Source organism: Cervus canadensis, chromosome 8 (assembly GCF_019320065.1).
Source record: "Cervus canadensis isolate Bull #8, Minnesota chromosome 8, ASM1932006v1, whole genome shotgun sequence".
NCBI lineage: Eukaryota > Metazoa > Chordata > Mammalia > Artiodactyla > Cervidae > Cervus > Cervus canadensis.
The window spans coordinates 89,863,841-89,885,962 of record NC_057393.1 but is presented as its reverse complement, the minus strand read 5'-3'; the positions used below and the strand labels follow the sequence as shown (position 1 = coordinate 89,885,962).

Here is a 22,122-nt window from a genome sequence, read left to right as displayed (position 1 = left end):
CTAGAAAATTAGATTGCTCTCTGTAAAATAACACTTATATATCTGATCATTTGCAGCCTGAGATTTTAAAAGTGTTCTTTGATTTTAAATGGAGAACTTTGAAACATTGGCCAACAGTAAAGGGAAAAATAAAAGTACTCAGAGAATCTATTAGATCAGGTTAGTTTGACCACAAAATAGAATATGTGCAGTTTTTTTACATAGTTTAATGTAGTTTGCTTTTATTTTTTTTTAGAAAGCTCATATTTTACTGGCCATTGCTCTCATTCTGCATTTGGCCCACATTTTGTGAGGAAGTTTCCAACTAATTAACAATGACACAATCATCAAATCCAATGCGTTGTGTTAGCTCAGTCTTAGATCTTTCCAGAGAGTCCAGTAGAATTAGCCTACAGAAACCCGATACGTTTCCTAAGACAGATGTGGGCATGTTTAAATTATGTTTTTCAGACAATAACACGCCACTGACAATTCCTACTTATGACACTATTGTGCCAGATACCAATCATGTGTAGGGCAGCACCCTCTATTTACTCTCAGGATTCCACGGTAAATTTGCTTGGAAAAACATTGGAATAAAAGAAAAATGTCTATGGTCAAATTCCAGAAGTGACAGCTGCCCTAAGTTGATCAATCAGGAAACTAATAAAATAATCCTGGCCAACTGTCACACAAATTACAGCATAGTACTCTTTTTTTTTTTTTTTTTAACTTTTCATTTATTTTTATTAGTTGGAGGCTAATTACTTTACAATATTGTGGTGGTTTTTGCCATACATTGACATGAATCAGCCATGGATTTACATGTGTTCCCCACCCCGATCCCCCCTCCCACCTCCCTCTCCATCCCATCCCTCTGGGTCTTCCCAGTGCACCAGCCCTGAGCACTTGTCTCATGCATCCAACCTGGGCTGGTGATCTGTTTCACCCTTGATAGTATACTTGTTTCAATGCTGTTCTCTCTGAACGTCCCACCCTCACCTTCTACTACAGAGTCTTAAAGTCTATTCTGTACATCTGTGTCTCTTCTTCTGTTTTGCATATAGGGTTATTGTTACCATCTTTTTAAATTCCATATATATGTGTTAGTATACTGTATTGGTCTTTATCTTTCTGGCTTACTTCACTCTGTATAATGGGCTCCAGCTTCATCCATCTCATTAGAACTGATTCAATGGCTGAGTAATATTCCATTGTGTATATGTACCACAGCTTCCTTATCCATTCATCTGCTGATGGGCATCTAGGTTGCTTCCATGTCCTGGCTATTATAAACAGTGCTGCGATGAACACTGGGGTACATGTGTCTCTCTTTCAGATCTGGTTTCCTCGGTGTGTATGCCCAGGAGTGGGATTGCTGGGTCATATGGGCCAAAAATCTAAACAGACATTTCTCCAAAGAAGACATACAGATGGCTAACAAACACATGAAAAGATGCTCAACATCACTCATTATCAGAGAAATGCAAATCAAAACCTCAATGAGGTACCATTACACACCAGTCAGAATGGCTGCTATCCAAAAGTCTACAAGCAATAAATGCTGGAGAGGGTGTGGAGAAAAGGGAACCCTCTTACACTGTTGGTGGGAATGCAAACTAATACAGCTACTATGGAGAACAGTGTGGAGATTCCTTAAAAAACTGGAAATAGCATAGTACTCTTAATAGGAATAATAGCATTCTTGGTTCCTATCAGGGATATGGGTAGAGAATAAGACAAACCCTTTCAGAAGTTGTTTACTCGCTAAGTCATGTCCAACTCTGCAACACCATGGACTGCAACGGAGCAGGCTTCCCTGTTCTTCACTATCTCCTGGAGTTTGCTCAAACTCATGTCCATTGAGTCAGTGATGCCAGCCATCTCATCCTCTCTTGCCTCCTTCTCCTCATACCTTCAATCTATCCCAGAATCAGGATCGTTTCTAATGACTCAGCTTTTCCCATCAGGTGGCCAAAGTATTGGAGCTCCAGCTTCAGCATCAGGCATCAGTTCTTCCAGTGAATATTCAGGGTTGATTTCCTTTAGGATTGACTGGTTTGATCTCCTTGCTGTCCAAGGGACTCTTCAGAGTCTTCTCCAGCACCACAGTTAAAAAGCATCAAATTCTTCAGCACTCAGCCTTCTTTATGGTCCAGCTCTCACATCCACATGTGACTACTAGAAAAACCATTGCTTTGACTATACACAGACCTTTGTCAGCAAAGTTATATCTCTCTTTTTTAACATGCTGTTAAGGTTTGTCATAGATTTTCTTCCAAGCAGCAAGTGACTTTCAATTTCATAGCTGCAGTCACCATCTGCAGTGATTATGGAGCCCAAGAAAATAAAGTCTACCACTGTTTCAATGTTTTCCCCTTCTTTTTGCCATGAAGTGATGGGACTGGATGCCATGGTCTTAGCGTTTTGAATGAATGTTGACTTTTAAGCCAGCTTTATCACTCTCCTCTTTCACTTTCATCAAGAGGTTCTTTAGTTCCTCTTCACTTTCTGACTATAGGGTAGTTTCATCTGTATATTTGAGGCTGTTGATATCTCTCCCAGCAATCTTGATTCCAGCTTGTGCTTCATCCAGCCAGGTATTTTGCATGATGTACACTGAATAGAAGTTAAATAAACAGGGTTACAATATACAGCCTTGACGTACTCCTTTCCCAGCTTTGAACCAGTCTGTTGTTCCACGTCCAGTTCAAACTGTTCCATCTTGATCTGCATACAAGTTTCTCAGGAGGCAGATAAAGTGCTCTGGTATTCCCATCTCTTTAAGAATTTTCCACAATTTGTTGTGATCCACACAGTCAAAGGCTTTAGCATAGTCAATGAAGCAGAAGTAGATGTTTTTCTGGAATTCTCTTGTTTTTTTTCTATGATCCAACAGATGTTGGCAATTTGACCTCTAGTTCCTCTGCCTTTTCTAAATTAAGCTTGAACATTTGGAAGTTTTCAGTTCATGTACTATTTTAGCCTAGCTTGAAGGATTTTGAGCATTCCCTTGTTAGCATGTGAGATGAGTGCAACTTTATGGTAGTTTGAATATTCTTTGGCCTTGCCCTTCTTTGAGATTGGAACGAAAATTGACCTTTTCCAGGCCTGTGGCTACTGCAGTCTTCCAAACTTGCTGGCTCATTGAGTGCAACACTATAGTAGCTTCATCATTTAGGATTTGAAATAGCTCAGCTGGAATTCTGTCACCTCCATTAGCTTTGTTCACAGTAAGGCCTCCTATGACCCGCTCGACTTCATACTTCAGGATGTCTGGCTTCAGACAAGTGACCACAACCATCATGGTTATCCAGGTCATTAAGGCCTTTTATGCACAGTTCTTCAGTGTATTTTTGCCACCTCTTCTTAACCACTAAAACTCCACAGTTATTTCTGCAAGCTTCCTAAGGAAAGGGACATTAATACCCCACGAGCGGCAGCACCTCATAACAGGAAAGTCATAGAAATTGATTGCTCTTTAAATATTTTTTTCAACTTAGAACTTGAATTTAAATCCATTCACCTCAACTATTTTTTAAATCAACAACCATATCCTCTGAAGAGATGAAAAATAGAAACTTAATATCAGAAAAGCAGAAGGCATGTATTCTGTTCTAAAAATGTTTCTAACTTCAAATAAATATAATCTGGATTCCATCTGTGCTACTCTGACAAAACTGCTTTTCCTAAGATTTTCTATCACCCCCTGATTCCTAAATACACAGAAATGGCTGCATCCTTGTGTCATTTGACCTTCCTGAAGAGCTGACATGTTTATTACACCCTTACAAAAACTTTGGTTAAAAGTAATTTCTAAGCCTCAACTAAAACTGGCCTCAGGAAGGCCAGCAAATGGAGCTCTCATGCCTACCAATTACCCTGAACAAGAAGGGAGGGTCTCCCTAGCTTCAAGAGGTGTGTGTGTGCATATGTGTTAACTCACTCAGTCCTGCTGGACTCTATGCAATCCCATGGACAAGGCCACAAGGCTCCCGTGTCTATGGGATTCTCCAGCCAAGAATGCTGGAGTGAGTTCTTATTCCCTTCTCCATGGGATCTTCCCGGCCCGGGGATCACAACCCGGTCTCCTGCATTGCAGGCAGACTCTTTACCATCTGAGCCACCAGGGAAGCCCATCTCCAAAGGGAAGGGGCCTCTGCTTCCCTGAGGAGGAAGGGAGATGTTCTTCCTGCTGGGTAACAAGTTCAGCCAGTGCAAAACTCTGTAGCACAGCCAATGAGAAAGCCGAACTCTCACTTTCCTCCAATGAATTTTCATAGAGAACAGCCTTGCCCACTCCTCTGTTTCTCTATACAAGCTCCTCCCCTTTGTCCTCAGTATTTCCCTGTGGTCCAAAGCTTGTATTTATTTCCCCAATTACAAGTCCTCTAACAATTTCCGAATAAATTTTTGCTGGTGAGACAACTGGCTATTTGTTGTAGCTCTTGTTGTAGCTTGTACAACTTGTTGTAGCAAAGTTGGCACTCTCTACTGCAGGGTTCCTGCCAGTCCTAAGGCCTTTTTAAAGCGAACTATTCTGACTTCACATTAAATATTGGCATATCCCAGAGTTCCATTGTCAGCTCAGTATTCTCTTCAACATATGATATATATTTTCTCTTCCATCAACATATATACCTGCATTTACATAACTGTATTCTTTTAAAAGCCATCTTCACCTTAGCTGTATGCTATTGATATTTTTCTAACAAACATCTCCACTTTGATTACCCACACACATTTTCATTTCACATGTCTAATACTAAACTGCTTATTTAACTTATATGCAGAGTACATCATGAGAAACGCTGGGCTGGAAGAAGCATAAGCTGGAATCAAGATTGCCGGAGAAATATCAATAACCTCAGATATGCAGATGATACCACCCTTATGACAGAAAGTGAGGAGGAACTAAAAAGCCTCTTGATGAAAGTGAAAGAGGAGAGTGAAAAAGTTGGCTTAAAGCTTAACATTCAGAAAACTAAGATCATGGCATCTGGTCCCATCACTTCATGGCAAATAGATGGGGAAACAGTGGAAACAGTGTCAGACTTCATTGTTTTAGGCTCCAAAATCACTGTAGATGGTGACTGCAGCCATGAAATTAAAAGACACTTACTCCTTGGGAGGAAAGTTATGACCAACCTAGATAGCATATTAAAAAGCAGAGACATTACTTTGCCAACAAAGGTCCATCTAGTCAAGGCTGTGGTTTTTCCAGTGGTCATGTATGGATGTGAGAGTTGGACTGTGAAGAAAGCTGAGTGCCAAAAAATTGATGCTTTTGAACTGTGGTGTTGGAGAAGACCCTCGAGAGACCCGTGGACTGCAAGGAGATCCAACCAGTCCATCCTAAGGGAGATCAGTCCTAGGTGTTCATTGGAAGGACTGATGCTAAAGCTGAAACTCCAATACTTTGGCCACCTCATGCGAAGGGTTTACTCATTGGAAAAGACCCTAATGCTGAGAGGGACTGGGGACGGGAGGAGAAGTGGATGACAGAGGATGAGATGGCTGGATGGCATCACCAACTCCATGGAAATGAGTTTGTGTAAACTCTGGGAGTTGGTGATGAACAGGGAGGCCTGGCATGCTGCGATTCACGGGGTCGCAAAGAGTCAGACACGACTGAGTGACTGAACTGAACTGAACTGAATACCAAACTTATCAATCCCACCCCCAAAACTTATCATCAATCCTAATCCCCAAACCTATTCAATTTCTCCTCTTTTATTCCATATCTTGAGATCATGCACCACTGCTTTCAATCCACCATCAAAGTGAGAAATCCAGAAATCATTCTAGAACCACCTACCCTCCTTCCCTTGCATGTTCTGGTCTGACAAGTCCTGTCAGCTTTAACTTGAATACAGCTTCGGAATCCATCACTTCCTCTTTCAATTCTAACATCAGCATTTACTTCCGTATTATAATTTGCATAGATTGATGCAAGATATTTCTAATTGGTCTGCCCAAATCGAGTCCAGCAGTTCTCAAGGTATATTTCCTGCAACAGCAGGCATCATAATCACATGGGAATTTACTAAAAATGCAAAATCTCTATAAAAAACCTGCTTGTCAGAGATCTGGTCATAGAAAGAATCAATCAGCATTTTAAAAAGATTTTCAGGCGATTTTAGAATAAATAATGAGTCTCATCTCTTTCTATCCATTCTCCAAACCAATATCCAAGTACCACCTCTAAAAGTGTCAATATTTCCATGCCACTCTCTTGTCTGTTAAACCTAGTTCAGTTCAGTTCAGTTCAGTCGCTCAGTCGTGTCCAACTCTTTGCAACCCCATGAATCGCAGCACGCCAGGCCTCCCTGTCCATCACCAGCTCCCGGAGTTTACTCAAACTCCTGCCCATCAAGTCGGTGATGCCATCCAGCTATCTCATCCTCTGTTGTCTCCTTCTCCTCCCAGCATCAGGGTCTTTTCCAATGAGTCAACTCTTCGCACATGGTGGCCAAAGTACTGGAGTTTCAGCTTCAGCATCAATCTTTCCAATGAACACCCAGGACTGATCTCCTTTAGGATGGACTGGTTGGATCTCCTTGCAGTCCAAGGGACTCTCGAGAGTCTTCTCCAACACCACAGTTCAAAAGCATCAATTCTTCGGCACTCAGCTTTCTTCACAGTCCAACTCTCACATCCATACATGACCACTGGAAAAACCATAGCCTTGACCAGACGGACCTTTGTTGGCAAAGTAATGTAAGAGGCTCATAAATAAGGGGAGCTTACATAACCTCTTCATAGACTGTTTCACAGCTCATACTTGGAACTTGCTTCTCCTTGTATAATTCAAATGAGCTCAATTAAAAGCTATATGTTACGTTTAAATGCAGAAGATTATATATAAGAAGAATGATTATGAATCACCTTCCAAAAAGCATAATATGGGAGAGAACAGATGTCTAAAAGGATCAATTCCAATTCCCTGGAGTTATTCAACCTAATATAAAAAAGCACCATCATCATTTATCTCTCTCTCTCCCTCTCTTTTAACGCACTGAATAACAAAAACTTGAAGCTATCAAACGACAAGGTTTTTAGAATCCAGTAACTACATAGACAATGGAGATGAAGGACCTGACTCTTACAAAATGATCTCAGAACTCTTAGATGAAATGCAGAAAATACAGAGTTAGCAAATTTGAATATTCCAGAATGCAATCTACAGATTCAACGCAATCCATGTCAAAATACTGCTGGCATTTTTCACAGAACTAGAACAAATAAACCTAAATTTGCATGGAAACACAAAAGACTCTAAGTAGCCAAAACAATTTTTAGGAAGAAGAAAGCTGGAGGTATCACATTCCTTGATTTCAATCTATACTATAGCTACCTTAATCAAAACATGGTGATGCTGGTACAAAAAACAGACACATAGATCCACTTAACAATATAGAGACTATAAAAATAAACCTGAACGTATATGGTCAAATTTATCTACAACAAAGGAGGCAAAAATATATAACGAGAAAAGACAATTTCTTTAATAAATGATGTTGGAAAAACTGGACAGCTATATGCAAAAGAATCAAAGCAGACTACTTTCTCACACCACATGGATAAAAACTTAAGTATAAGACTGGAAGCCATAAAACTACTAGAAGAAAACACAAGCAGTATGCTGTTTGAATCTGCCTTCAGTGCAGGAGACCAGGGTTCAATCCCTGGGTTGGGAAGATCCCCTGGAGAAGAAAGTGGCAACCCCCTCCAGTGTTCTTGCCTGGAGAATCCCATGGACAGAGGAGCCTGGTGAGCAGTCCATGGGGTCACAAAGAGTCGGACATGACTGAGCAACTTTCTCGTTCACTTTAGTTTCCTTCCTTGTGCAAAAAGTTTTTAGTTTGATGTAGTCCCATTCGTTTGCTTTTGTTTTTCTTACCTGAAGAGACACATCCAAAAAAATATAGCTAAGACTGATGTCAGAGAGCATAGTGTGTTAGTTTCTCTGTCATGTCCGACTCTTTGTGACCCCATGGACTGCTCACCAGGCTCCTCTGTCCATGGGATTCTCCAGGCAAGAATACTGGAATGGGTAGCCATTCCCTTCTCCAGGGGATCTTCCCAACCCAGGGATAGAACCCAGGTCTCCTGCATTGCAGGCGGATTCTCTACCAGCTGAGCCACCAGGGAAGCCAGAAGGAAACTAAGAACAACAACAAAAAAAGGCTGCATAACTGAATGGATGAAGACATTTCCAAATGATGTATCTGATAAGGAGTTAATATCCAAAATATCCAAAGAACTCATACAACTCAACATCAAAAAACCTCAAATAACCCAATTAAAACATTGGCAGAGAACCAGAATAGACATTTTCCAAAGAAGACATACACATGGGCCATAGACACATGAAAAGATGCTCAACATCACTAACCATCATGGAAATACAAATCAAAACCAGAATGAGCTAACAGCTCATACCTGTGAGAATGACTATAAAGGCTGCTACAGTTATGGTGTTATTATCAATTTCTCCCTTTATGTTTGTTAATATTTTCTTCATGTATTTACATGAGCCATGTATTTACATGCACATTGGGTGCATATACACTTTACAATCATTATATCTTCTCGAACTGACCCCTTGATCATTATTTAATGCCATTCTTTGTGTATTGTTAGTCTTTTTTTTAAAGTCTATTTTGTCTAATATGAGCACTGGTACCCCAGAATTCTTTTCATTTCCATCTGTGCAGAATATCTTTTACCCCTTTCACTTTCAGTCTGTGTGTGACTTCAGATCTGAAGTGGGTCTCTTGTAGGTATCACATATATGGGTCTGGTTTATGTATCCATTCAGCCAATCTCTGTCTTTTGATAGGAACATTTAATCCTTGTACATTTGAAGTAATTATTGATATGAACTTATTGCAATTTTGTTAACTGTTTATGAATTATTTTCAGTTGTTTTCTTCTTTTGTTCACTTGTGAGTTGATGACTACCTTTAGAATTAGGTACCTTTAGATACCAATTGGAGAAAGACATGGCAACCCACTCCAGTACTCTTGCCTGGATAATCCCATGAACGGAGGGGCCTGGTACGCTACAGTGCATGGGGTCTCGAAGAGTTGGACATGACTGAGTGACTTCACTTTCGCTTGTCACTTTCATGCACTGGAGCAGGAAATGGCAACCCACTCCAGTATTCTTGCCTGGAGAATCCCAGGGACGGCGGAGCCTGGTGGGCTGCCGTCTATGGGGTTGCACAGAGTCGGACACGACTGAAGTGACTTAGCAGCAGCAGCAGCAGCAGATACCAATTACTTTTCTCTGTTTTTGTGTGTACCTATTATAGATTTTTGGTATGTGGTATCCATGAGGCTTACAATAAAAATTTCTCTCTCTCTGTACACACACACATATGTGTGTGTGCGTATTTCTTTTTTTATTTTGGCATTTTAAACAGTGTTTTTTTTTTTTGTTTTTTTTTTTTAAGAGAGGGTGCAAAGGAGTCCTTGGAATTAGAGGACAACCTGAGCATGCAGACTTTGAATAAGCTCTTCTGGATACTCTCAAATACCTTGTACCTACTTCAATTCCTTACTTCTTAGTTTGGGACCCATTGCTCAAAATCTTCAAGATAAAACAATCAGAAGAGTGGTATTTGATCTGCTGTCACTGATGAGATCCCTAATTCCACCCAGTTAACTTGAAAATGCGCTTCACATTGGCAGTGGGAGAAAAGGTATGGCGAGATCAATACAAGTCTATCACTCCTAGGAGACAAATAAGCCAGACCACACGTCCTGCTGACTGGGGGTCAATGTCATCATCTTTGCATAAGAACAATATGTCCCCAGGACAGCAGTAACAATAAAAATATTAATAATTTCCCCAGAGTCATTGTCACATAGGCTATGTCCATGCTAATATCTCTTAATTTATTATTTTTATTTAAGTATAGCTGATGTACAATACTATATAAGCTACAGGTGTACAATATAGTGATATACAATTTTTAAAGGTGATGTTCCATTTGCAGTTATTGTAAAATATTGGCTATATTCCCCATGCTGTACAATATATCCTTATAGTTTATTTTATACCTATAGTTTATATCTCTTACTCCCCTACACTTTTATTGATCCTCTCCCTCTATTCCCTGCTGGTAATCATTAGTATGCTCTCTATATCTGTGAGTCTCCATCTCTTTTTTTGTTGTTGTTATATTCACTAGCTTGTTGTAATTTTTAGATTTCATGCATAAGTGATTTCATGATATTTGTCTTTCTCTATTTCACTTAGCATAGTGCCCTCTAAGTCTATTCATGTTGCTGCAAATGGCAAAATTTCATTCTTTTTTATAGCTGAGTAATGTGTGTGTGTGCAGGTGTGTGTGTGTGTATGTATGTGTGTGTGTGTGTGTGTGTGTGTGTGTGTGTGTGTGATGAACACTTAGGTTGCTTCCATATCCTGACTATGATAAACAATGCTACTATGAACAGTGGAGTAAATATATCTTTTTAAATTAGTGTGTTTGGTTTTTTGGGGATATATAGCAGGAGTGTAATTGCTCAGTTATATGGTATTTCTTTTTTTAGTTCTTTGAGAAAGCTCCATACGGTTTTCCACAGTGGCTGCACCAAATTACATTCCCACCAATAGTGTACAGGGTTCCCTTTGCTTCACATCATCATCGACATTTGCTATTTGTGCTCTTTTTTTTTTTTATTTGTGCTCTTTTTGATGACAGCCATTCTGACCAGTGTGAGGTGATACCTCATTGTGGTTTTGATTTCCATTTCTTTGATAATTAGCCATGTTGAACATTTTTAATATGCCTGCTGGCCACCTTACATCCTATTTGGAAAAGTATCTGTTACTATCTTTTGCCTGTTTTTTAATCACTTTAAAAAAAGACATTTGTTTTTGGTTGCACTGAATTTTCATTGCTGCATGCAGGTATTTTCTAGCCACAGTGAGCAGGGGCTACTCTCCAGTTGCAGTGCATGGGCTTCTCACTGCAGTGGCCGCTCTTGTGGAGCATGGGCTCTAGGGCACATAGGCTTAGTTGCACTGTGGCATGTGGGATCTTTCCTGACCAGGGATCAAACCTGTGTCCCCTGCACTGTAAGACAGACCCTTAACCACTGGACCATCAGAGAAGCCGTCTTTGCTTTTTTGATTTTGAGCTCTATGAACTGTTTATATATATTGGATATCAATCCCTTATTGGTCATATCATTTGTAAATATTTTCTCCCATTCAGTAAGTTATCTTTTTGTTTTATTGATGGGTTCTTTTGCTGTGTGAAAGGTTTTAAGTTTAATTAGGTCCCTTTTATATTTCCTTACATTTTCTTTGCTTTAGGAGACAGATGCACCAGTACACTTTGTTTTCCATGTACACCCATGTTTTCCTCTAGTTTTATAGTATCTAATCTTATATTTAGGTCTTCAATCCATTTTGAGTTTATTTCTGTGCATGGTGTTAGAGAATATTCTAACTTCATTCTTTTACGTGTAGTTGTCCAGTTTTCCCAGCACCACTTACTGAAGAGGCTATCTTTTCTCCTACTCTTACCTCCTTTGTCACAGATTAGGGGACCATAGGTGCATGGGTTTATCTCTGGGTTTTCTATCCTTTTCAATTCATTTACATGTCTCTTTCTATGCTGATATCATACTGTTTTGATTACTGTAGCTTTTTAGTTATAAGTGATTATTTTAAATTTCTGATCTCTTAAATTCAAACCATTTTTAGCAACCCTGCATTTTTTACTCCCTGCCCCCAAGTTCACTGTTTTTGATATCATATTTTACATGTCCTGAAACTACTCATCATGGGTATAGATGATTTTACTACTTTTGTCTTTCAGTCTTTCAACTAGCTATCTATGTGGTTGTTCTATTATTTTTAATGTGCATTTGCCTTTATCAGTGAGATCTTTCCTTTTGGAATTTCACATTTCTAATTGTGGCCTTTTCTTTCCAGGTTAGAAAAGTTCCTTTGGCATTTCCTATAAAGCCAGTTTGGCAGTGCTAAACTATTTGAGCTTTTGCTCATCTGTAAAACTCTTTATATCGCCTTCAAATCTGAATGATAGACTTTCCCTGGAAAGGTATTCTTATTGTAGGTTTTTTCTTTACAACACTTTAAATATATTAGCTACTCTCCTCTGGCCTGCAGTTCTGCTGAAAAGTCAGGGACAGCCTTATGGGAGTCCTCTAGTATAAACTAGTTGCTTCTGGCTTGCAGATTTTAATATTCTCCCTTTATTTCAATTTTTGACATTTCAATTACAATGTGTAGACACCTTGGGTTGATCTTGTTTGGGACTCTCTGTGTTTCCTGGATCCGGATGTCAGCTTCCTTCCCCAGGTTAGGGAATTTTTCAGCTATCTCGTTTTCAAATAAGTTCTCTGCCCATTTATTTCTCTCTCCTCCTCCAGGGGCCCCTGTAATGTGACCATCAGGATCTTTAGTGTTGTTCCAGAAGTCTCTTAAACGCTCATTTAAAAAGGTTTTTCTTTTTTCTCCTTTGAGTAATTTCCACTATTTTGTCTCCAGTTTGCTTATCCCTTCCTCTGTATCATCTAATCTGCTATGGATTACTATCAGTGTATTTTTAAATATTTGTGTATATATTTGGCTGAGCTGGGTCTCTTAGATGTGGCATGCCGGATCTTTTAGTTGCAACATGTACAATCTCTCTCTCTCTTTTTTAATTGCAGCAAGTGAACTCTTGGCTGTAGCATGTGGGATCCAGCTCCCTGAAAAAAGTGAAAGTGTTAGTCACTGAGTCATGTCCAACTCTTTGCAACCCCGTGGATTGTAGTCCACCAGGCTCCTCTATCCATGGAACTCTCCAGGCAAAAATATTGGAGTGGGCAGCCATTCCCTTCTCCCGAGGATCTCCCCAACCCGGGGATTGAACCCAAGTCTCCTACATAGCAGACAGATTCTTCACTGTCTGAGCCACCAGGGAAGCCTTGACCAGGGATCAAGCCTGGGCCCTCTGCATCAGGAGCAAGGAACCTTAGCCACTGAACCACCAGGGAAACCCCGAGAATATTTTTAATTGCAGTTACGGTATTCTTCAGCTCTTTAGATATATTTGCTATTTATTAGAAATGTCTAACTTTTTACTGGGTTCACACATTCTTCTCCAGATTTCTTTGATGATCTTTGCCTATATTACCTTGAACTCTTTATCAGAGAGATTGCTTATGTCCACCTAACTTAGTTCTTCTTCTGGGGTTGTGTCTTTTTCCTTTATTTGAAACATGTACCTCGCTCATCTCATTTTTCCTAATTCTATTTTCATTTATATATGTTTGGTTGGTTATGTTTCCTGATGTTGGAAAAGGGGCCTTATGCAGGAAACACACTAGGGTCCCAGCAGCACTCTCCTGTAAATGCTCTGCGGTGCCCCCTTTGTGGTTCTGTGGGTCCTTCTGTTGTGGAGGGTTAACTATTGTGGGTGCACTGGTAGGTGAGGTTGTACCCTGGCCCATTGGTTGCCAGATCCCATCTAATGTGGAGGCTGCATCTGTTGTTGAGCAGGCCTAGGCCCGGGCACAGTTGGCTGCATGGCCCAGGGAGTCCTGGTGCCGGCTCACTAGTGGACAGGGAAAGGTACCAGGGTGGGTGGATGGCTGTGGGCTTGCGTTAGCCTGCGGGGGCTTGGTGGGAGTCAAGTGGGGAGACAGCATCTCAGGCCTGCTGATGGGTGGGAGTGGTTTCTGATGCAGCTGGCTGCAGGGTCCAGAGTTTATCGGAGCTGGTATTAGCCCACTGGTGGGTGGGACCAAGGCCCAGTGCATCTTGGGGCTGGTGCAGACCTTTTGGTGGACAGAGCCAAGAACCAGGCTCTCTGGCTGTGGGGTCCAATGGTTCTGGAGCTGCTATCAGCCATCTGCTCTGTATACCTGGGGCCCACGGTGTCCAGGGCTATTGCTGGCCCACTGATATGTGGAGCTGTGTCCCAAGATCTCTGTCTGAAGGTTTCTGGGGGTCCCGTAGCTGCTGTCAGCCAACTGAGGGGTAGAGTTGGGTCTTCAGGTCTAGACTTCCAGACCCAGGCATTCCAGATCTTGAGTCAGCCCACTGATGGGAATGTCTGGGTCCTCATAGCTGGCTGCAGGATCCACTGGTGGGTGGGCTGCCTCATGCCCCTCTGTTGGGCAGGTCCTGGTCCTGGGGCAACAAGGAGATTAGGGAGCCCAGGACAGCCAGCCTGATGGTGGGTGGCCCTGTGTCTCTGCCCAGTTAGCTGCCTGGCCTAGGGAATCCCAGGAGCGGTGCTGACTGCTGGTTGAGGGGCCAAGTCACGGCACTAATAAGCTAGAGGGAAGATTCCAAAAACGGCATCTACCAGCTCCAGTGTCCACATGGAGAAAGGGCTCCCCAAAGGCTGTGCCATTGTCCTTGTCCCCAGGGTAAGTCCCAGCTGCCTCCAGTCTCTCTGGAAGACTGTCCACAACTAGTAAGAGGGTCAGCCCCCGGTTCCCTTCAAACTATTGATTCTGCCCTTTAAGGGCAAAGTCTCTGCTTCCCACAGCCCTTGGGCTCTCTCTAAAGCAAGGCCCACTGGCGTTCAGAGCCAAACATTCTGGGGGCTCATCTGCCCCAGTATAGGACCTGTGGGTGGGGAAGCCTGATGTGCAGTTCAGACCCCTCTCTCCTGGGAGAGAATATCCACAATTGTGGCTATTCTTCTGCTTGTGGTTCACCTGCCTACTGGTGCCGGTCTTGACTAAACCTCATATTTGCCCTCCTGCCCCTCCTGCGGCTCCTTTCTTATGTCTGTAGTTGTAGATGGTCTTTTTTGCTGGTCCTCTGGTTGTCCTCATAGACAGTTGATCTATAAACAATTTTAATTTTGAGGTCCTCTTGGGAGGTCAGGTCTTCTTACTGCATCATCTCAGCCATTCCAAGTCTGGTTTTACCATTTTTCTTTTTTTAAAATGTTATCTCTAAGAAATAATGGGTGCTTGCTAAACTTACTGTGGTAATCATTTCTTGATATATGTGAATCAAATTATTATGCTGTGCAGTTGAAACTTATAGAGTGCTGTATGTCAATTACATCTTAATAAAACTAGGAGAAAAAAACATTTGAAATCCACAAAATTAGGACATATACCAGGAAAGGGGATTATTTTAAATCAATTCAAATTCACATCAGATTCAGTTAATATTCTTAATGAAATTTTTATCTTAGACATCCTTTTCGTGAAGGACTGTGTAAGAATTATGAACATGGAATATGTAAAATAAAGGGTTATTTCTTAAACTTCAACTTGCACATAAATCACAAGGAATCCTTTAAAAATGCACTGAAATAAAAACTGTGATAAAAAGTCTTCTGACAAACAAAAGCCTAGGGCCAGATGGCTTCACAGGCAAATTCTATCAAACATTTAGAAAAGAGCTAATGCCTATTCTTCACAAACTCTTCCAAAAACTGCAGAGGGAGGAACACTCCCAAACTCATTCTACCAGGCCACTATCACCCTGTTACCAATACCAGACAAACTTATCACAAAAAAGGAAAATTACAGGCCACTATCATTGATAAATATAGATGCAAAAATCCTCAAAAAATAATAGCAAACAGAATCCCAGAAACAGAACAAGAAACAAAAGGAATCAAGATTGGAAAGGAAGAAGTAAAACCACCACTGTTTGCATTTGACATGATACTACACATAGAAAATCCTAAAGATACTACCAGAAAATTACTAGAGCTAAACAATGAACTTAGTAATGTCACAGGATGCAAAATTAATACACAGAAATCCCTTTGATTCCTATACACTAACAACAAAAAATCAGAGAAAGAAATTAAGGAAAGAATCCCACTCACCATTGCAACAACAACAGCAAAAATAAAAAGCCTAGGAATAAACCTACCTAAGGAAAAAAAGACCCGTAGGCAGAAAACTATAAGACACTAATGCTAGAAATCAAAGACAACACAAACAGATGGAGAGATATATCAATAGAATCAATATTGTGTAAATGACTATACTATCCAAAGCAATCTACGGATTCAATGCAATCCCTATCAAATTACTGATGCATTTTTCACAGGACCAGAACAAAAAAATTTTTAATCTGTATGCAAACACAAAAGACTCCGAATAGTCAAAGAAATCTTAAGAAAGAAAAATGGAGTTGGAGGAATCAACCTTCCTGACTTCAGATTATACTACAAAGCTACAGTGATCAAGACAGTATGGTATTGGTACAAAAACAGAACTATAGATCAATGGAACAAGATAGAAAGTCCAGAGAAAAACCATGAACCTATGGGCATTTATCTTTGACAAAGGAGGTAAGAATATACAGCAGAGAAAAAACAGCCTCTTTAATAAGTGGTGCTGGGAAAACTGGACAGCTACTTTTAAAAGGGGCTTCCCTGGTGGCTCAGATGGTAAAGGATCCACCTGCAATGTGGGAGACCTGGGTTCAATTCCTGGGTGGGGAAGATCCCCTAGAGAAGGGAATGGCTACCCACTCCAGAATTCTGGCCTGGGGAATTAAAAAAATGAGATTAGAACACTTCCTAACAGCATACACAAAAATAAACTCAAAATGGATTAAATACCTAAACGTACGGCCAGAAACTATAAAACTCTTAGAGGAAAACATAGAACACTCTTTGATATAAGTTGCAGAAATATCCTCTTTGACCCACCTCCTGGAGTAATGGAAATAAAAACAAAAATCAACAAATAGGACTTAATTAAACTTAAAACTTTTTGCACAGCAAAGGAAACTATAAATGAGATGAAAAGACAACCCTCAAAATGGGAGAAAATAATTGCAAACAAAGAAACTGACAAAAGATTAACCTTCAAAATATATAAGCAGCTCATACAGCTCAATATCAGAAAAACAAACGACCCAATCAAATACTGGGCAGATGACTCAGACAGACATTTCCCACAGAAAACATACAGATGGCCAATAAACACATGAAAAGCTCAACCGTGCTCATTATTAGAGAAATACAAATTAAAACTACAATGAGATATCACCTCACACCAGTCAGAATGGCCATAATCAAAAATTCTACAAACAAAAGATCCAGTGCAGCCCAATAAATAAATAAATACATAAAAAATTAAAAAAAAATTCTACAAACAATAAATGCTAGAGAGGATATGGAGAAAAGGGAACCCTCTTGCACTGTTGGTGAGAATGTAAACTGATACAGTCGCTATGGAGAATAGTATGGAGATTTCTTTAAAACCTAGGAATAAAACTACCATAAATGCGTGCTAAGTTGTCTCAGTTGTATCCAACTCTTTTTTGTTTGTTTTTTAATTTTTTATTTTAAAATTTAAAAAATTTTTCTTTTCAGTTTTATTTATTTATTTTTACTTTACAATATTGTATTAGTTTTACCACACATTGAAATGAATCCACCATGGGTGTACATGTGTTCCCCATCCTGAACCCCTCTCCCACCTCCCTCCCCATCCCATCCCTTTGGGTCATCCCAGTACACCAGCCCCAAGCACCCTGTATCATGCATCGAACCTGGACTGGTGATTCATTTCACATATGATAACTTACATGTTTCAATGCCATTCTCCCATATCATCCCGCCCTCGCCCTCTCCAACAGAGTCCAAAAGACTGTTCTATATATCTGTGTCTCTTTTGCTGTCTCGCATACAGGGTTAACATTACCATCTTTGTAAATTCCATATATATGCGTTAGTATACTGTATTGGTGGAGAAGGCAATGGCAACCCACTCCAGTACTCTTGCCTGGAAAATCCCATGGGCAGAGGAGCCTGGTAGGCTACAGTCCATGGCGTCGCAGAGAGTCTGCCACAACTGAGTGACTTCACTTTCACTTTTCACTTTCACGCATTGGAGAAGGAAATGGCAGTCCACTCCAGTGTTCTTGCCTGGAGAATCCCAGGGATGGGGCAGTCTGGTGGGCTGCCGTCTATGGGGTCGCACAGAGTCGGACACGACAAACAACTTAGCAGCAGCAGCAGCAGCATACTGTATTGGTGCTTTTCTTTCTGACTTACTTCACTCTGTATAATAGACTCCAGTTTCATTCACCTCATTAGAACTGATTCAAATGTTTTCTTTTTAATAGCTGAGTAATATTCCACTGTGTATATGTACCAAAGCTTTCTTATCCATTCGTCTGCTTATGGACATCTAAGTTGCTTCCATGTCCTGGCTATTATAAACAGTGCTGTGATGAACATTGGGGTACATGTGTCTCTTTCAATTCTGGTTTCCTTGGTGTATATGCCCAGCAGTGGGATTGCTGGGTCATATGGCCAGATTTTAAGGAATCTCCACACTGTTCTCCATAGTGGCTGTACTAGTTTGCATTCCCACCAACAGTGTAAGAGGGTTCCCTTTTCTCCACACCCTCTCCAGCATTTATTGCTTGTAGACTTTTGGATAGCAGCCATTCTGACTGGCATGAAATGGAACCTCACTGTGGTTTTGATTTGCATTTCTCTGATAATGAGTGATGTTGAGCATCTTTTCATGTGTTTGTTAGTCATCTGTATGTCTTCTTTGGAGAAATGTGTGTTTAGTTCTTTGGCCCACTTTTTGATTGGGTCGTTTATTTTTCTGGAATTGAGCTGCAGGAGTTGCTTGTGTATTTTTGAGATTAAGCCTTTGTCTGTTTCTTCATTTGCTATTATTTTCTCCCATTCTGAAGGCTATCTTTTCACCTTGCTTATAGTTTCCTATGTTGTGCAGAAGTTTATAATTTTAATTAGGTCCCATTTGTTTAGTTTTGCTTTTATTTCCAATATTCTGGGAGGTGGGTCATAGAGGATCCTGTTGTGGTTTATGTTGGAGAGTGTTTTGCCTATGTTTTCCTCTAGGAGTTTTATAGTTTCTGGTCTTACGTTTAGATCTTTAATCTGCTTTGAGTATATTTTTGTGTATGGTGTTAGAAAGTGTTCTAGTTTCATTATTTTACAAGTGATTGACCAGTTTTCCCAGAACCACTTGTTAAAGAGGTTGTCTTTTTTCCATTGTATATTCTTGCCTCCTTTGTCAAAGATAAGATGTCCATAGATGCATGGATTCATCTCTGAGCTTTCTATTTTGTTCCACTGATCTATCTTTCTGTCTTTGTGCCAGTACACTGTCTTGATGACTGTGGCTTTGTAGTAGAGTCTGAAGTCAGGCAGGTTGATTCCTCCAGTTCCATTCTTCTTTCTCAAGATTGCTTTGGCTATTCAAGGTTTTTTGTATTTCCATACAAATTGTGAAATTATTTGTTTTAGTTCTCTGAAAAATACCATTGGTAGCTTGATAGGGATTGCATTGAATCTATAGATTCCTTTGTGTAGTATACTCATTTTCACTCTATTGATTCTTCTGATCCATGAACACAGTATATTTCTCCATCTATTTGTGTCTTCTTTGATTTCTTTCACCAGTGTTTTATAGTTTTCTATATATAGGTCTTTTGTTTCTTTAGGTAGATATATTCCTAAGTATTTTATTCTTTTTATTGCAATGGTGAATGGAATTGCTTCCTTAATTTCTCTTTTTGTTTTCTCATAGTTAGTGTATAGGGATTTCTGTGTGTTGATTTTATATCCTGCAATTTCACTATGTTCATTGATTAGCTCTAGTAATTTTCTGGTGGAGTCCTTAGGGTTTTCTATGTAGAGGATCATGTCATCTGCAAACAGTGAGAGTTTTACTTCTTCTTTTCCAATCTGGATTCCTTTTATTTCTTTTTCTGCTCTGATTGCTGTGGCCAAAACTTCCAAAACTATGTTGAATAGTACTGGTGAGAGTGGGCACCCTTGTCTTGTTCCTGACTTTAGGGGAAATGCTATCAATTTGTCACCACTGAGGATAATGTTTGCTGTGGGTTTGTCATATATAGTTTTGTGTCAAGCTCTTTGCAACCCTGGATTGTAGTCTGCCAGGCTCCTCTGTCCATGGGATTCTCCAGGCAAGAAGACTGGAGTGGGATCTTCCTGACCCAGAGATCAAACCCCAGTCTCTTGTGCCTCCTGCATTGGCAGGCAGGTTCTTTACCACCAGAGCACCACTTGGGAGGCCCTAAAACTACCATATGACCCAGCAATTCCACTACTGAGCATATACCTGAGAAAACCATAATTCAAAAAGACATATGTACCCCAATGTTAATTGCAGCACAATTTACAACAGCCAGGACACGGATGCAACCTAGAAGTCTACTGACAGATGAATAGATGAGGAAGCTGTGGTATGTATATACAGTGGTATATTCCTCAGCCATCAATAGGAACAGTTTTGAGTTAGCTGAACAGAGGTAGACAAACCTAGAGCCTATTGTACAGAGTGAAGTAAGTCAGAAAGAGAAAAAAAATACTGCATATTAATGTGTATATATGGAATCTAGAAAAATGGTACTGATGAACCTGTTTGCAGGGCAGGAATAGAGACACAGGCATAGAGAACAGACTTGTGAGCCCAGCGGGAGAAGAAGAGGGTGGAACAAACTAAGAGAGTAGCACTTAGGAGAAGGAAAGCACTGGAGAAGGAAATGGCAACCCACTCCAGTATTCTTGCTTGGAGAATTCCATGGACAGAGGAGCCTGGCAGGCCATGGTCCACAGGGTCATAGAGAGTCAGACACAACTGAAGCGACTAAGCATGCACTGACATGTATCCACTACCATACATAAAACAGATGACTAGCGGAAGCAGCTGCATAGCACAGGGAACTCCACTCGGTGCTCTGCAATGACCTGGAGGGGTAGGATGGGGGATGTGTGAAGGAAGGGGTGGGAGGCAGGTTCAAGACGGACGGGACATATGTATACTTATGGCTGATTCACACTGCTGTATGGCAGAAACCAATACAACATTGTAAAGCAATTATCCTCCAAATAAAAATAAAGTAAAAAAAAAAAAAAAGAAAGAAACCACTTGCAATTTGTTCCCTATTGGACAGTGTAAGTCTAACATGTCAGAATTAAATACAGAGGGACCACATAAAACAGATGCCAGGATACAGACTCCCTGAGTGAGTCTGGGAAGATTCTACTTTCCACCATACACAGGACTCCAGAGAATGAAAGACAACATCCGGGCCTTTTAGACTGGATTTGAACTTTCCTATTGAACAAATGTGGCTCACACCACTTGTTGACTACAAAATCTATTCCAAATGAGGCTACTGATATTTAGAGAAATTTAAATCTTTTTTTTAACTTGACAGAAATCATATACTTGATCTTTTTTAAAAATGTCAATTTCAGCATTGAAAGAGTAGAAAGCAAGTAATTCATGATAATGTCTCAGCTACAAACACGGCCTCCAGCAAAGTGGATGCATTTCCACACAGTCTGATAACCTGCCCTTGAGATGTCCTCTGAGGGTTTTCCTCTGAAACAGGGAACACCACCCCCCGACGGCCCATCTGACAGGACCTTTGGAAGGAGCCTCACATTGACAAGTCAGTTCCCTCTCCTCATAAACACTGCTTGGCCCCTACATCTTTTACTTTTATCTCTTTAAAGTTTTAGCCTTTCCCCAATATCACTGCATCCCTCTCCACTGTCCCTCAGGAAACAGCATTTCTCAGTGTCTTTAGATGGCACTCTGCCAACTGTTTCTCTGGACTCTCGCCGCCAAATGCCACCTGACCTATGAACAGTCACTCTAAGGTATGTCTCCTGCTTTATTCTCAGCAGCTCTTCTCTGTGTTCTAACCTAATGTCCACAGCCTTTGGAAGGGCCCCACGTGTTGTCCATGTGGGCAGCTCATGGTTCCACATCCTGTGTCTTTCACCACCTCCTGAGCATCTCTACTTGGGAGCCTCCCTCCTCCTCCAACTCCACAGGACCAAATTCCAACCCATTCATTCAACAAAACTAAGGTCTCTGTGGCAGGTGTCCCATGTTTAAGAACTTATGCTGCAAAGTCCTCTTCAGCTTGGAACAACAGAAACTCTGTGTTTCAGCTGGGTCCATGGCTGGCCGCCGACAGAGCATTTTTCACAGCCTACTTCATACTGAGATGTGGCCATCAGACCACGTTACAGGTGATCGAGTGCAGGGAGTGATAAAGCACAGTGAAGCACAGACGCAGAAAGGACTCTTGTCTCCACGTCCTTATCCCTTCTCCCGGGCTCAAAGGCAGAGTTAAGGAACTGAGCCACCCAG

General features: G+C 40.7%; 1 protein-coding gene across 1 annotated transcript in view; it reads right to left on the bottom strand.

Annotated features, from left to right (window-relative positions):
* Positions 1 to 22,122, bottom strand: part of LOC122446681 (formin-2-like) — a 336,772-nt gene that overhangs the window by 132,983 nt on the left and 181,667 nt on the right.